A 16,706-nucleotide genomic window follows, 5' to 3' on the forward strand; every position below is an offset into this window, starting at 1 on the left:
CTTTAACTTCTTTGGTTTCTATCTCCTCTCACCCTTCCACTCTAAATATCACCATTGTTATTATACGAGCTAGATGAAATGGTAATTAAAGGAAAAACCGAAGAACTGTTAATTAAACAACTCAAGACCTGTGAAAAGAAAATGCAAGAACTCACTGACTCCATCAAAAGACCAAACCTGAGAATCATGGGCATTGAGGAAGGAAAAGAGGTGCAAGCAAAGGGAATGTGTAATGCATTCAACAAAATAAACAGAAAATTTCCCAAATCTAGAGAAAGATATTCCCATACAGATGCCTGAGGCCTCCAGAACACCAAACAGACTGATCAAAATAGAACTAACCCACGACATATCATCATTAAAATAACAAGCTCAGAAACTAGGGAAAGACTATTGAAGGCTGTAAGAGAGAAAAAACAAATAACATACAAAGGTAAACCCATCAAAATCACAGCAGAATTCTCAACAGAAACATTAAAAGCAAGAAGAGCATGGGGTGAGATCTTCCGGGCACTGAATGAAAATAACTTCAACCCCAGGATACTCTACCCAGCAAAAATATCATTCAAAGTAAATAGAGCAATAAAAGTCTTCCATGATAAGCAGAAACTAAAACAATATGTGACCACAAAGCCACCACTACAAAAGATTCTTCAAGGGATTCTGCACACAGGAAGTGACACCCAACTTAACCATGAAAAGGCAGGCAGCACCAAACCACAGGAAAAGAAAAAGCAAGAAAGTAGAGAGTAACTTCAACTTAGGTACACACAATCAAACCTTCAAACAACTAAGACAAGTAAATGACAGGAATCACCACATACCTATCAGGTACTAACACTTAATGTTAATGGACTTAATTCACCCATCAAAAGGCACTGCTTGACGAAATGGATTAAAAAGGAAGATCCAACAATTCGTTGCTTACAGGATACCCATCTCACTGACAGAAATAAGCATAGGCTTAGGATGAAAGGCTGTAAGAAGATTTACCAAGCCAATAGCCCCCGAAAACAGGCAGGAGTAGCAACTTATCTCTGACAAAGTAGACTTCAAATCTACATTGATCAAATGAGATAAAGAAGGACATTCCATACTAATAAAAGGGGAAATAGACCAAAAGGAAATAATAATTATCAACCTGTATGCACCCAATGTCAACGCACCCAATTTCATCAAACATACACTGAAAACCTAAAAGCATATATAAACTACAACACAGTGGTAGTGGGAGACTTTAACACCCCATCATCATCAATAGATAGGTCATCCAAACAAAAAATCAATAAAGAAATCCAAGATCTAAAATATACAATAGATCAAATGGACCTACTTGATGTCTGCAGAACATTTCATCCAACTTTTACACAATATACATTCTTCTCAGCACCCCACGGAACCTTCTCCAAAATAGATCACAAAGCAAGCCTCAGCAAATATAAGAAAATAGAAATTATACTGTGCATACTATCTGATCACAGTGCAGTAAAACTAGAACTCAACAACAAAAGTAAAGACAAAAAACATGCAAACAGCTGGAAACTAAATAACTCATTACTTGATGAACAATGGATCATCGATGAAATAAAAGAGGAAATTAAAACATTCCTGGAATTAATGAAAATGAAAACACAACCTACTAAACCTATGAGACACGGCAAAGGCAGTCCTGAGAGGAAAGTTTATAGCCATAAGTGCGTATATTAAAAAGACTGAAAGATCCCAAATCAATGACCTAATGATACATCTCAAACTCTTAGAAAAACAAGAACAACAAAATCCCAAAACAAATAGAAGGAGAGAAATAATAAAAATATGAGCTAAAATCAAAAAATAGAAACCAAAAAAACCATACAAAGAATTAATGACACAAAAAATTGGTTCTTTGAAAAAATAAACAGGATTGATAGACGCCTGGCAAACCTGACTAAAATCAGGAGAGAAAAAACCCAAATTAACAGAATCAGGAATGCAAAAGGGAGGATAACAACAAACACCATGGAAGTCCAGGAAATCATCAGAGACTACTTCAAGAACCTATATTCAAATAAATTTGTAAATCTTAAAGGAATGGACTGATTTCTAGATACATATGATCATCCAAAACTGAACCAAGAGGATATTAATCACCTGAATAGATCTATAACACAAAATGAAATTGAAGCAGCAATCAAGAGTCTCCCCAAAAAGAAAAGTCCAGGACCTGATGGATTCTCTGCTGAATTCTATCAGACCTTTAAAGAAGAACTGATACCAACCCTCCTTAAACTGTTCCATGAAATAGAATGGGAAGGAAAACTGCCTAACACATTTTATGAAGCCACTATTACACTTATCCCAAAACCAGGCAAAGACACCTCCAAAAAGGAGAACTATAGTCTAATGTCCTTAATGAACATTGATGCAAAAATCCTCAACAAAATAATGGCAAACCGAATTCAACAACATATCAAAAAGATTATTCACCACGACCAAGTAGGCTTCATCCCAGGGATGCAGGGGTGGTTCAACATACACAAATCAATAAACATAATAAACCACATTAACAGAAGCAAAGACAAAAACAACTTGATCATCTCAATAGATGCAGAAAAAGCCTTTGATAAGATCCAACACCACTTCATGATAAAAGCTCTAAGAAAACTAGGAATAGAAGGAAAGTACCTCAACATTATAAAAGCTATATATGACAAACCTACAGCCAGCATTATACTTAATGGAGAAAAACTGAAACCATTCCCTCTAAAATCAGGAACCAGACAAGGATGCCCACTATCTCCACTCCTATTCAACGTAATCCTGGAATTCCTAGTCAGAGCAACTAGGCAAGAAGAAGGAATAAAAGGAATACAAATAGGTAAAGAAACTGTCAAAATATCCCTATTTGCAGATGACATGATCCTATACCTTAAAGACCCAAAAAACTTTACTCAGAAGATTGTAGACATCAATAGCTATAGCAAGATAGCAGGATAGAAGATCAACATAGAAAAATCATTAGCATTTCTATACACTAATAATGAGCAAACTGCAAAAGAATGTATGAAAACAATTCCATTTACGATAGCCTCAAAAAAAATCAAATACCTAGGTGTAAATCTAACCAAAGATGTGAATGACTTCTACAAAGAAAACTATAAACTTCTGAAGAAAGAGATTGAGGAAGACTATAGACAGTGGAGAGATCTCCCATGCTCATGGATTGGTAGAATCAACATAGTAAAAATGTCGATACTCCCCAAAGTAATCTACATGTTTAATGCAATTCCCATCAAAATCTCAATGACATTCATTAAAGAGATTGAAAAATCTACCGTGAAATTTATATGGAAACACAAGAGGCCATGAATAGCCAAGGCAAAACTCCGTCAAAAGAACAATGCTGGAGGTATCACAATACCTGACTTCAAACTATATTACAAAGCAATAATGATAAAAACAGCATGGTACTGACACAAAAACAGACATGAAGACCAGTGGAGCAGAATAGAAGACCCAGATATGAAGCCACACAACTATAACCAACTTGTCTTTGACAAAGGAGCTAAAAATATACGATGGAGAAAAGACAGCCTCTTCAACAAAAACTGCTGGGAAAACTGGTTAGCAGTCTGCAAAAACCTGAAACTAGATCCATGTATATCACCCTATACCAAGATTAATCAAAATGGATCAAGCATCTTAATATCAGACCACAAACTCTAAAGTTGATACAGGAAAGAGTAGGAAATACTCTGGAGTTAGTAGGTATAGGTAAGAACTTTCTCAATAGAACCCCAGCAGCACAGCAACTAAGAGATAGCATAGATAAATGGGACCTCATAAAACTAAAAAGCTTTTGTTCATCAAAAGAAATGGTCTCTAAACTGAAGAGAACACCCACAGAGTGGGAGAAAATATTTGCCAGCTACGCATCAGACAAATGACTGATAACCAGAATATATAGGGAACTTAAAAAACTAAATTCTCCCAAAACTAATGAACCAATAAAGAAATGGGCAAGTGAACTAAACAGAACTTTCTCAAAAGCAGAAATTCAAATGGCCAAAAACACATGAAAAAATGCTCACCATCTCTAGCAATAAAGGAAATGCAAATTAAAACCACACTAAGATTCCACCTCACCCCTGTTAGAATAGCCTTCATTAGCAACACCACCACCAACAGGTGTTGGCAAGGATGCAGGGAAAAATGAACCCTCTTACACTGTTGGTGGGAATGTAGACTAGTACAACCACTCTGGAAAAAAATTTGGAGGCTACTTAAAAAGCTAGACATCGATCTACCATTTGATCCAGCAATACCACTCTTGGGGATATACCCAAAAGACTGTGACACAGGTTACTCCAGAGGCACCTGCACACCCATGTTTATTGCAGCACTATTCACAATAGCCAAGTTATGGAAACAGCCAAGATGCCCCACTACTGATGAATGGATCAAGAAAATGTGGTATCTATACACAATGGAATTTTATGCAGCCATGAAGAAGAACAAAATGTTATCATTCGCTGGTAAGTGGATGGAATTGGAGAACATCATTCTGAGTGAGGTTAGCCTTGCACAGAAGACCAAAAATCATATGTTCTCCCTCATATGCGCACATTAGATCAAGGGCAAACACAACAAGGGAACTGGACATTGAGCCCATGATAAAAGTGAGAGCACACAAGGGAGGGGTTAGGATAGGTAAGACACCTAAAAAATTAGCTAGCATTTTTGCCCTTAATGTAGAGAAACTAAAGCAGATACCTTAAAAGCAACTGAGGCCAATAGGAAAAGGAGACCAGGAACTAGAGAAAAGATTAGATCAAAAAGAATTAAGCTAGAAGGTAACACACATGCACAGGAAATTAATGTGAGTCAACTCCCTGTATAGCTATCCTTATCTCAACCAGCAAAAACCCTTGTTCCTTCCTATTATTGCTTATACTCTCTCTTCAACAAAATTAGAGATAAGGGCAAAATAGTTTCTGCCGGGTATTCAGGGGGTGGGGGGAGAGGGAGGGGGCAGAGTGGGTGGTAAGGGAGGGGGTGGGGGCATGGGGGAGAAATGACCCAAGCGTTTTTTGCACATATGAATAATAAAACAATAGAAAAAATTAAAAAAAAAAAGGTACCTGCATTGGACTAAACTCTGAGTTCTGTAAACATCTTGCCTTGAACTACAAATTTTGCTGTTTTTTTAATTTTCATGGGATTAGTCTTATACTATTAAGTGTTTATTGTTCCTTTTGAACTTTAAAAATGAGGCATATGATCACATATATCTACAATATATAACTAACTTTCAAAATTCAGCAGCAATAAATAAAAGTATAGATTATAAAACGAGAGAATATATAAAGAGACATTACACTAAAAAGGATATTTACATGAAAAAGAGGCATATGGAAAGATATTCAACATAACTAGCCTTAGGGAAACACAAAGCAGAACCCCTGTATGTTATTAATACATACATTAAAATAGCTAAAATAAAACAGCAACAAGTCCTAATGCTGCTGCGAATGTAGACAAAAAGTATCACTCATACAGCACTGGCAGGAATGTAAAATGGTACAGCTACCTTGAAAAACAGTTTGGCATTTTCTGAAAAAATACTATATATGTACTTAACATATAACACACCAATAGTACTTCCAGGTATTTTTCCTAGAGAAATGAAAAATTTGTCTACACAAATGTGCACACACTTGTCCACAGCAGCTTTGTCAGTAATAGAAAAAAAAAAACTAGAAACAAATCGAATGTCCTTTAATGGGGAATGATTAAACAAACTGTGTATACCTATACAATGGAATGCCACTCAACCAAAAAAAAGGAATAAACTCTTAATACATAGAACAAATTAAGTAGATTTCAAGAGCAGTAATTTATTTACTTACTTACTTACTGGCAGTACTGAGGTTTGAATCCAGGACTTTGCACTTGCCCCCAGCCCAAGAGCATTAATTTTGATTGAAAGTTTTCAATTTCTAAAGGTCATTCACCTATGATTTCATTTTTGTCACATTATTTAAATAACAAAAATATGGAGATAGGAAACAAATTAGTGGGTGCCAGAAGTTATGGATAAGGTAGAGTTCAGGGCATGAGTGTGACCATAAAGAGGTAACATGAATAATCTTTGTGATGATCGAACAGTTCTGTACTGACTGTTGTGGTGCTTCCATAAATGTACATACATAATAGAATTTCACACACACACATTTATATGTAAATCCATGCAAATTTTGTGAAATCTGAGTGACATTTGTGAGCTATGCCAATGACTGGCAGCTTACTGGTTTCCCAGTAGTTATAAGACATTACCTCTGGTGAAGGTAGGCAGGGGGTACCCAGGACCTCTCCATATTATTTCTTATCACTGCATGTGAATCTATAATTATATAAAAGTTAAAAAGATGAAAAATTGCAGCCCAAGAGAGGATCATGAAAGGAACTCAATTTTCTCTTAATTATGGTATGGATGCCTCTGAAACTAAACACAAAGAGAAACTAGGTGGCATAACTTTTGAAAATTAATTTCTTTATATTTTAATGTAAAGATTTTGAACTGTAACGTTTCAAATGAAAGCAAGGTGGTTTTGATATCTCTTTGGTGTGGGTTTTACCTTATGAGAAGGGGAGCCCCACATTTGGGAGCATTTTTATAAATTATGGAGTACCTTTATGCTGTCATAAGTCATAACTTTCCTGGAGTTATGTTAAATCACAAGGTTAGACATAATTTGGGATTAGAATGGGGCATGACTACTTTTCATAGCTAACAGCAAGGTCATAGAATTGACTTTGCTGATGTGCAGTTGTTATCCACTGCATATGCTTACTTTCCACCATGGGTCCCAAGAGGGCAGACTAAGAAGTATCCATGGCTGGTTTCAGAGGAAAGAGAACAGGAAAGTAGGATCTTTTCTGTGAATGACCATAACTTAGGAATTAAACTCAGGATGCTTACCTTCTGTGTTTAACATTTCTGTACAAGAGAAAACTCCATTCCTTGGGTGAAAATATTATTTCTCACCCCACAGATATCTCTAGGACAAGACCCATGCCCTGACTCTTCCACTTTGGGAAGAAGCTACTGAGTGTGAGCAGTCAGCCCCTTTCCCCTAAAATGTTCAGGTTCAGAAATCATACTTTTCTAACTTGTTACAAGATCTTGTCATTGTTTATATTGAAAGCTAACAAGGACAGGTTTTATCTTTTAGGGAGAAAGCTTCAGTTTTAGATGTATACATTCAATTTGATAGAATGGTGTAGGAGAAAATGACAAATCAAACTTTGCATAGCAAATTATCACTATAGGTCAAGTCAAATACTCTTTAGCCTTAATGAGAGAAAAGTGATACCTTGATTACTATTTCTCTGATTCCTTCCTAATCAGTCTTCACCTGGAAAGCAGAGGATATTTCATGGTGGCTCCTTTCACGCCTGATGTGTATCACCTATTACAACAATGCACCCCCAATGCAGGTCTTAATACCTTGGGCAGCTACTATTTCTATATTCCTAGCATGTAGACTTTGTCAACACAAAGTAATAACTTTGTCAGTTTTTGTTCAAATAAACTCATCAGTTCCATGATTAACTTTCAGCAATTATATTAAAGTATCATTCTCAGTTTTAAAATTACATAACAAAAGCAATTATCCAAGAAAATTCGTATCTTAGTTCTCAGAGTGGCTAAATTTATAACCCCAAGATCAATGACAATAAAAGGAAATGATGATAGACTCTTCAGGTATTGAAATCAACATACAACTGAAAAAACAAGGGTTTACATATGTCTACCATTGATTAAATTCTAAGATCTCTCTCTTTATGAAATATAGACTAGATTACTTCCTTCTATTGCTTTTTATCTAGAGATCTGAAAGGGAAAGCATGGATAAAAAATTTAAAACGTTTAAGGCTTGTAATCTATATTTTACAAAAGGTCTACCCACTTTAAAAACCTAGTAGGTATCTTTCACTTAAAGAGCATAGCCTTACAAGTGATCTAAAAACAGCTGGGGTATGTCAGAATCACTACTACTTCAGGAGAAGAGTGGGGCTTGGGTGTTTGGGGAGCTCAGTGGCAAGGCACTGGCCTATGATGAGTGAGCCCTGGATTGGATTTCCCCTTACCCTGAATTTGCAGAGAAAGAAGGGGGTGAAGTCTATTTTAAATTCTTTCTCTAAGCACTAATCAAGTTTTTTGACCATTTTTTTTTGAGAGCATTAGTTTCTCTTACCAATTTTTGTCAATTATGTGATAAAGAGAAAAGCCACTTAGACGCTTTAGTCAGTCATTCTCCTTGTTTTTCCCTTGTCTTTCAATTTTATTTAGTGTGTGTCTAAACTGCATTATTATTTTCTTTACTACATAGCTGCACCAATCAGCTGACTCCATTGTTAGCTCTGCTATTGCCTTAATGTTTAGGAAATTATTTTTCTGTCTAGAGATTAAACACCTACTTTACATGTTTAATTACATGTTTACATGTTCCAGGTTTTTACTAATTTAAAAAATTATAAATAATCCTTAGCCATTTAAAGAGAGTCACGACTAACTAGAGAGGTGAAAAACACTTCTATAGGCGAAAAGTATTTGCCAATTCTATCTTAGTAGTTTTGCATAATTGTAGACAAAAATCCTAAGGATTTGTGGACTAATCTAGAAAAACAACAAGAAATAATATGTATAGAATATTAATAAATAAATGAATAAAAATTGTAAGCTAGGAAAGTAGGTGGTATAAAAGGAGGAGGAGGAGGAGCAGGAGAGGGAAGAGGAGGAGAAAAAGAAGAAAGACAAAGAAGAAAAGAATGGTGGGGGATAGAGAGAGAGAAAATTGAGAATCACAGGAAGCAAAAATAAGGGCCCAGAAACATGTTGAACTAAAGATCATAATATATGACAAAAGATTTACGACAAAACAATAAGGAAAGGGATGGATTTGATCAGTCCACCAATTTATCTATATCATCTACTATTTACTAAGACCCATGTTGAGTACTGGGAAGAGAGAGGCAAGGTCCTCTCTCTGTGAAGTGTACAGGCTACTGGGGAAGACAACCCCATAAAATAATTATTCATGTACTGTAGGAGATGTGTAGAGAGCTAGGCAGGCGGAGGGGAGGGTATTTAAAGGGATGAGCTGACCGATAATCTGGGAAGGCTTCTGTGAAAATGATTCACAAGCTGAGACAGTAAACAGCAGCTAGGTGAAAGACTGATCCCTAGTTCAGAAGGGCCTGGTGAGCAGAGCTATTCCCTATGGCTAGAACACAGAGAATAATAAGAAGGTAGCCAGGAATGAATCTATAAAGTAGGTAGGAGGCAGATATTCTGCAAATCTTTGACATGACTCAGACTTCTCTTCATACTGTATTTATTGTTTATTTATTTATTTTTGGTGTAGCTCTTTCTCTTAAGCTTTTTTTTAACTTTTTATTTTGACATAATTTCAGATTTACAGAAAATACAGAGAAGTTCTATATAGCCTTTCCTAAATGTCCCCAAATGTGAGCATTTTGTCCTAGTTGCTTTATCTTTCTTCTTCCCTCACCCCCAAGTTGCAGGCATTTTCATCTCTAGGTACTTTAGCCATGCACAGGCTTTCGATGCTATTGTGGAAATGGACTTTATTCTACACAGCCTTGTTCATCTGTTCTCATGGGGCAACCGCATCTGTCCTGTCCTTCGCTACTAACAACAAGTCATGGAGCACTTGTTGTCTCTGAGCCACTCCCATTCTGAGCTGTTCCCAGAGTACTTGGCAAACTGCTGTTCCTGCTCCACTAAAGGTTGTGGGGAAATCAGTGAGGATATGTAGGGTAGTTCCACGCTGCATTTCAGCGCATAGAGAACAATGTGTTGTCCTTACACTTGCTGGGGTACAGAGAACCCCATGAATTTGCTCAGCCTGGACACCAGTGGCAATTTCCACTATACTGCTTCCAAGCCACAGTTGGTAACATGAAAAGGTCATCTTACTGCCTGCATTTCCACACCTTTCCTCCCCCAGTCTCCCCTCTCCACTTGGATCTTCTCTGCTCTGAGATCCTTCAAAACTACCCTAAGGCCATAGGTTTGGTGAAGGGGAGCAGTAAAATCATCACCCTCCATGAAAGCTATAATTTTCTGTAAGATTCCATGATTCTTTGGGTCACCAAACTCACACATTTGCCAACTATTGGTGGTAGTCACCCAGTGCCAGGATACATTTGCAATCATGCATTGTCACAGTGGCAACTCTCTAATGAAGAATTCTGAAAACCTCACAAGCACCACTTTCACTGAATAGAGTGTGAAAAAAAGCATAAAGTGAAACCCACATCTGCTGAGACCTTTAACCACCTCTTAACCCACTCATGGCTTTAAAGAGATAGCTGTGCTGGGTGTGCTGCAGTGGGCAATGAAAGAGAACATCCCAACAAACTCTACTCATCACTTTATTTTTTTTAATTTTTATTTTATTCATATGTGCATACAGTGTTTGGGTCATTTCTCCCCCCTTCCCCCACCCCCTCTCTTACCCTCCTCCTACCCCTTCTCTCTCCCCCTCTACCCCCTCACTACCCAGCAGAAACTATTCTGCCCTTATCTCTAATTTTGTTGAAGAGAGAGTATAAGCAATAATAGGAAGGAACAAGGGTTTTTGCTAGTTGAGATAAGGATAGCTATACAGGGAGTTCACTCTCATTGATTTCCTGTGCATGTGTGTTACCTTCTAAGTTAATTCTTCTTGAACTAACCTTTTCTCTAGTTGCTGGTCCCCTTCTCCTATTGGCCTCAGTTGCTTTAAAGTATCTGCTTTAGTTTCTCTGCATTGAGGGCAACAAATGCTATCTAGTTTTTTAGGTGTCTTACCTATCCTCATACCTCCCTTGTGTGCTCTCACCTTATCATGTGATCAAAGTCCAATCCCCTTGTTATGTTTGCCCTTGATCTAATGTCCACATATGAGGGAGAACATATGACTTTTGGTCTTTTGGGCCATGCTAAACTCACTCAGAATGATGTTCTCCAATTCCATCCATTTACCAGCGAATGATATCATTTCATTCTTCTTCTTCATGGCTGCATAAAATTCCATTGTGTATAAATACCACATTTTCTTAATCCATTCATCAGTTGTGGGGCATCTTGGCTGTTTCCATAACTTGGCTATTGTGAATAGTGCTGCAATAAACATGGGTGTGCAGGTGCCTCTGGAGTAACCTGTGTCACATTCTTTTGGGTATATCCCCAAGAGTGTCTACTCATCACTTTAAAAGATGATGTCATTTGGCTTTCATTTTTGATGATCTATGAGTTATCAATGTTCTAGATCTTCCCAATTGAGAAGGCAGGCACTTTTATTGACTGCTTAGGAAGAAACAGACATTTTGATACCTTTTGCACACTTCAAATTGCACTCCATTTCCAACTACCATATGGGACGGGAAAGAGATTAAGAAAAACAGTCTCTTTCTTAAAGCTAAAAAAGATGTATCATCTTTATGATAGCTGGGACAAGATAAGTTTTCAATAGTGGAAGTATTTCTTCTTACATTTTCTGGTTTAAAAGCCCACTAAAGCTGTTCTCCATCAATCTTCTTCAATCAGGAAAATAATCTTGCATTCATTTCTTTAGGAGAAGTTGTTTCCTTTTTCCTTTCTCCCTTTACATCTCTCCTTTTTAAGTCACAGATGGCTTTTCCACCCCATTCACTACAGCAAAATTCCGCACATGTCCAGGGCACTGGATGGAGTTTTGCTTTTAAACTAAAAGTCAACTCTATAGCTGCACACTGGTCAACCTGATTTCCAGCCCATAAGTTTTACAGCAAGTGCTTTGCACAACAGCCATGACAATGGCTATGGTGTCATGCTCTTAAATCACAAGATATGCTCCTGAAACAAAATATAGGACTTAGATGGGTTAAATTACTATAGCCATACTGTTTGTCTAAATTCTTGTTGAAATGTTTAAATACTATAAAAACATACTGATTCTAATGATAAATAATTTTGACCTGTGTTTTATCCAAGAGCAAATAAATATAGCAAAAATGTAAGTATTTCTTTATATCCACATTCTATGCCAGTAGAATGGTGATAAATACATTTGCTTCCTTGTCTTTATTATCTCTGTCCCAGCATTTTAGGTCTATCAACCATTTCCAGTGAAGTCTGGACTCGCCAATACAGATCCAAACGCCAGTCTTACTTAGCATGTATGCTGAACAGCTAAAATTTTTCTTTCTTTTAACAATGTATTTCCACAGCTGGTTTCTCAAAAGTGAGTTATTCATCATGAGGTCTTTCAGAGTGCCATTAAAAACAACACATGAAGAAAGCTGTTTAGACACGGCATAGGAAAAGAATTGAGCAACAAAAATCCTGCCTTTCATCTTCTATCACACCAGCAGATCTGCACCTGAATAGTAATGATGCTTTAGATGTGTGGCACTAAACACCAGGAAATATTCCCAGCCTGTGTAAAAATTTTGCTGACAATGCCATGTCCTCTCTTAACACAGAGGGGAAAAAAGGAAATCTTTTCACTAATAACGTTCATTTGCCTATATTTTGTTCTATGTGCCAACTAAAGTAGCATCTGTTCTGTCAAAGGAATTGAAGCAAAAGCAAAACTCAGTACCACATTTTAATGTGGAACACCTCTGCCAGGCTATCTACATTCTTGTCCCTCTTCTCAGCAGAGTATCTGATCTTGTTCTGCCTTCATCAGCTGTCCTTAAGCTCATCGGAGGCACAGCAGCTTCCAGTTGTCTCTGCCTGGTCTTAACCTCTTGAACCAACTCTCCACCAAAGTGAAGTAGAGAATAAGCTCTGTGCCCTGCCCACTGCCTGATGCATGAAGGCATTCAGTAAATACTTGGGGAATTCAAAACTGAGCTACATAATGTAAGAAGCATTTTTTTAAAGAAAGGGAGCTCTTCTGAATGGTTTGGCCATTTACTAAGATTCCCTGATCCCCTTCAGTAAATAATTGGCTATTTATCCCTTCTAATATTCAACAGAAATCCATTGACATATCTAACATTCAATCTACTGAACCACTCTGCTTCTAAATGTGTCTTTGTGTTGAGGGAAATGTGTCCTTAGTGCTCAAAGAGAAGGAGCAATGTAAGGAAAGCCACTGAGGAGAAAATGAGATGTCCTCTTGCACTTCTCTACATCCTATGCCCCATGAAGTGCCAGGGGCCAAACATAATCTGGAAGGAACAAAGTTAGCTTGAGTGTTTTTGTCTGTGCCTGCCCAAGTAATGGTGGTACGAAGACTTCACATTTGTATTGGAACCACAATGCTCAATAGTCTTCAAATCTTGATGTTGGAAATTAGGCCCCAAATATTTCTGTCTCAAATGTGTATCAGTGGATTGGCAGAGTGGCTCAAATGGTAGAGCACCTGCTTAGCAATATGAAGCCCTGAGTTCAAACTCCAGTGCCACCAAAAATAAATTAATTAATTAAAATAAAATGTGCATCATTCACTGTATACTGTAGCTTCCATCGCAAAACCCATAACAAATTTAATTGAAAATTTAAAAGGTAAATCAATGGTTATTTTACATTCAAATGCCAAGAGAAGGGTGACTGACGAGCATGACAACCTGAAGATGACAGGGACAGTGCAATCACAATCAAGGTTCTTTACAGCCATTTGCAGTGAGACTTGCACAGAAGAAATTTTGAGGGATGCCATGTGTGGAGTGGCCTCCACACTTCTTAGCAGAATACTGAGTTAAAGTTCTCAGTAATCCTTGAAATGCATTAGTTTCAGTTTTACCATCAAAATTTCATCATTTTAGTAAATAACTGCTGGGCATCATTCAGTAATAAAACTTAAAATGAGAGTACAGACATGCATCACTTAATGACAGGGATACATCCTGAAAAATGCATTGTTAGGCAATCTCATCCTTGTCTGAACATCAGAGTGGATGTACACAAACCTAAGAGGTGTAGACCAGTCACTCCTCGTGGCTTCTTGGTGCAATCAGGTGGTTGACATGACACGTATGAGTCTGCTGTTGGAGCTCCATGGCATAGTTACGTAATATTTTTATAAGTATGCCAAATTAATAATAAAAAGTATAGTAAATATGTAAATGAATAAGGTTATGATCATTTATTCTCATTGCCAAGTATCGTGTACGACATGTAATTTTCTGTGTTATGCCTTTATACAACTGTCAGGTAGGTTTGTTCAGGCCAGCGTCTTCATAAGCATGGGAGTAATATGTGATACTATGATGACACAACTACAGTGTCACTAAACCATAGAAATTTGTCAGCTCCATTATAATCTTATGGGACCACTGTCATACGCTTCGCCGAAATGTCATTACGTAGCACACGATTATATACGGAACTGCGTGTGTCATTGGCATGTTTGGAGCAGGTTCCAAGCCTTGGAGGACAGAGGAAGTGGCCTGGCTCTCCACTAATCTCTCCTCACCTGGCGGAATCAAAAGGAAAAAAAATCCCTATGAAAAAAAGCCCAGTATCAGTCTCTTTCTTACCCTCCCTAAGGTCATTCTGACTAAAAGCGATGAAAACACAGAGGCTGACTTCCTACGGAGAAGGGAACAAAGAAAGGGCTGCCTGTAGCAGGGCTCACAAATAGTATAAGCAGTGCTGACATGCTTATAGTATAAGCATGGAGGCTCCCAAGAAGGAAGAGGTAGGGTTAATATGCCTGGCCCAGAGGAATACTTTTTCCTAATTGGCATAAATACTCTGACAACAGGTGGGTCAACTGTCATCTCTCCCTCAAACCCCAACCTTTTATGAACAACTGGCTGTCCAACACCCCTACCCAATGTTAAAAATATCTTCAGCATCACTCCATCTAAGTGGAGCTTCTCCTTTTGCCTCCACACTAGCTCCACCAGAAGACTCCCCCTTATGACTTACTACAGCTCTGTCCTTCCAAATGAATATGCCAAAAACCTTGGAGCCACCCTTGAGTCTTCTTTCCCATACCCAGCATTGAAACCATCAGGAAATCCTTGAGCTCCATCTTTAAAATGCATCCAGAATCCATCCAGCAACTTTTCGCCAATAATACTGACCCCCGCCAACATCCTCTCTTACCTGGAGGATCTCAAGGACCTTCAAATCCGTTTCTTTGCATCCTCCTTTCCTCTTTAATTTATTCTCAATGCAACTGCCAGTCAACCTTTCAAAATATAAATCAAATCCCCCACATCCCCTATTCATACCATGTTAAAAAGCAAAGTCCTATTAATGACCTACAAAGCCTATCGCTTGGTTCTTCTATGAATTCACCCCCTTCTACTCAACTCCTCACTTGCTTGGTACCAGAAAAAATCCTTTAATGTACTTCAAACTCACCAGCCAGGTTCTCTCCCTACAGCCTTTGAACAGGTCCCTATACTCCACTCGCTTCTATCCACATGGCTGATTATCTAACAGTTATGGGTTGAATTGTGTCCTCCACAAAGAAGTGTTGAAACCCTAATTCTCCAACCTACTAGTGGTGAATGAGCCCTTATTTGGAGGCAGTGTTGTTATAGAGGCAATCCAGTTAAGACAAAGTCTTTAGGGTGGGTCATCATCCAATATGACTGGTGTCCTTACAAAAAGACAAGGAGACACACAGAGACACACACAGAGAGAACAAGGCTATGTGAAGAGACAAAGAGAGACTGGAGCAATGTAGCTAAAAGCCAAGAAATGCTAAGGATCGCCAGCAACCCCCAGAAGCTCAGAAGAGGCAAGGAAGGATTCTTCCTAGAGCTTTAAGTAGGAGCATGGATCGGTCAATAACTTGATTTAAGATTTTGAGCTCCCAAAACTATAAGAAACTCAAACCTCCATTGTGTGAAGCTGCTCAGTTTGTAGTAGTTTGTTATGGCAACCCCAGGATACCAATGCACACTCACTCACTTTCACTTCGTGCACTTTACTTGTCCATGCAGCCTATCTTCACCACTGTATTTAAAACGTAACCCATTCTGGTTATCTCCATTACCACCATCCTGCTGTCTAGCTTCAGAGTGTTTAGCTTCTACAATATTAAATAATTTAGGTTTTTTATTTGCCTTTTTCCAGTAAGATATCTGTTCTCTGAGAAGACAGAAATCTGTTCACTAATGATTTTCCAGAGCAGAATACAGTGCCTGGAGCACAGTAGGTGGCCAATTAATATTTCCTCATCAATAAGGAGAAATTACTGTGTCTCCTTTATATTCGAGGCTGACCTTTCTACCAGTGAAATGTGCTGTGGGATTGCTTTGTTAATCAAGGTAAGAATGTGCCACTTTTCTACAGTATATCAAATAGCTTGTTGATGTTTGCAAAGGGCTAATATCTCATACTTCTACCATACAAAACTCCGTCAGGAAGCCATCAAAGCATTGAGATAAATGGAACCCAGTTTGAGGACATATGCTTACATTGTTTCAAGGTACAATGAATAAACTATGGGAAATTGATCTTATCTAAGTGATAAAAGGCAAGACAGACATAGAAGGAAAAGGAAATTATAATTTCTGCAAATTAAAATACTCTTATTTGACAGCATAACTGTATTTCCTTAAGTTTCTACAATCCTTGATTATGTATAATTTAGGCAGGTATTTTGCATTTCTCTACTTGTCACTGAACCATGTTTTAAGGTCATTAAACTGTTACATGAAAGTAAATAGGCCTTGACTATGGCATATTTGTGTTAGGTTTG

The 16,706-nt window shown here is 37.8% G+C and overlaps 1 protein-coding gene across 9 annotated transcripts in view; it reads right to left on the reverse strand.

Moving 5' to 3' along the window:
- Grm1 (glutamate metabotropic receptor 1) overlaps window positions 1–16,706 on the reverse strand; it is a 406,588-nt gene that overhangs the window by 340,870 nt on the left and 49,012 nt on the right. The window lies entirely within an intron of this gene.

The sequence above is a fragment of the Castor canadensis genome, chromosome 1 (assembly GCF_047511655.1).
Source record: "Castor canadensis chromosome 1, mCasCan1.hap1v2, whole genome shotgun sequence".
NCBI classification, from domain to species: Eukaryota; Metazoa; Chordata; class Mammalia; order Rodentia; family Castoridae; genus Castor; species Castor canadensis.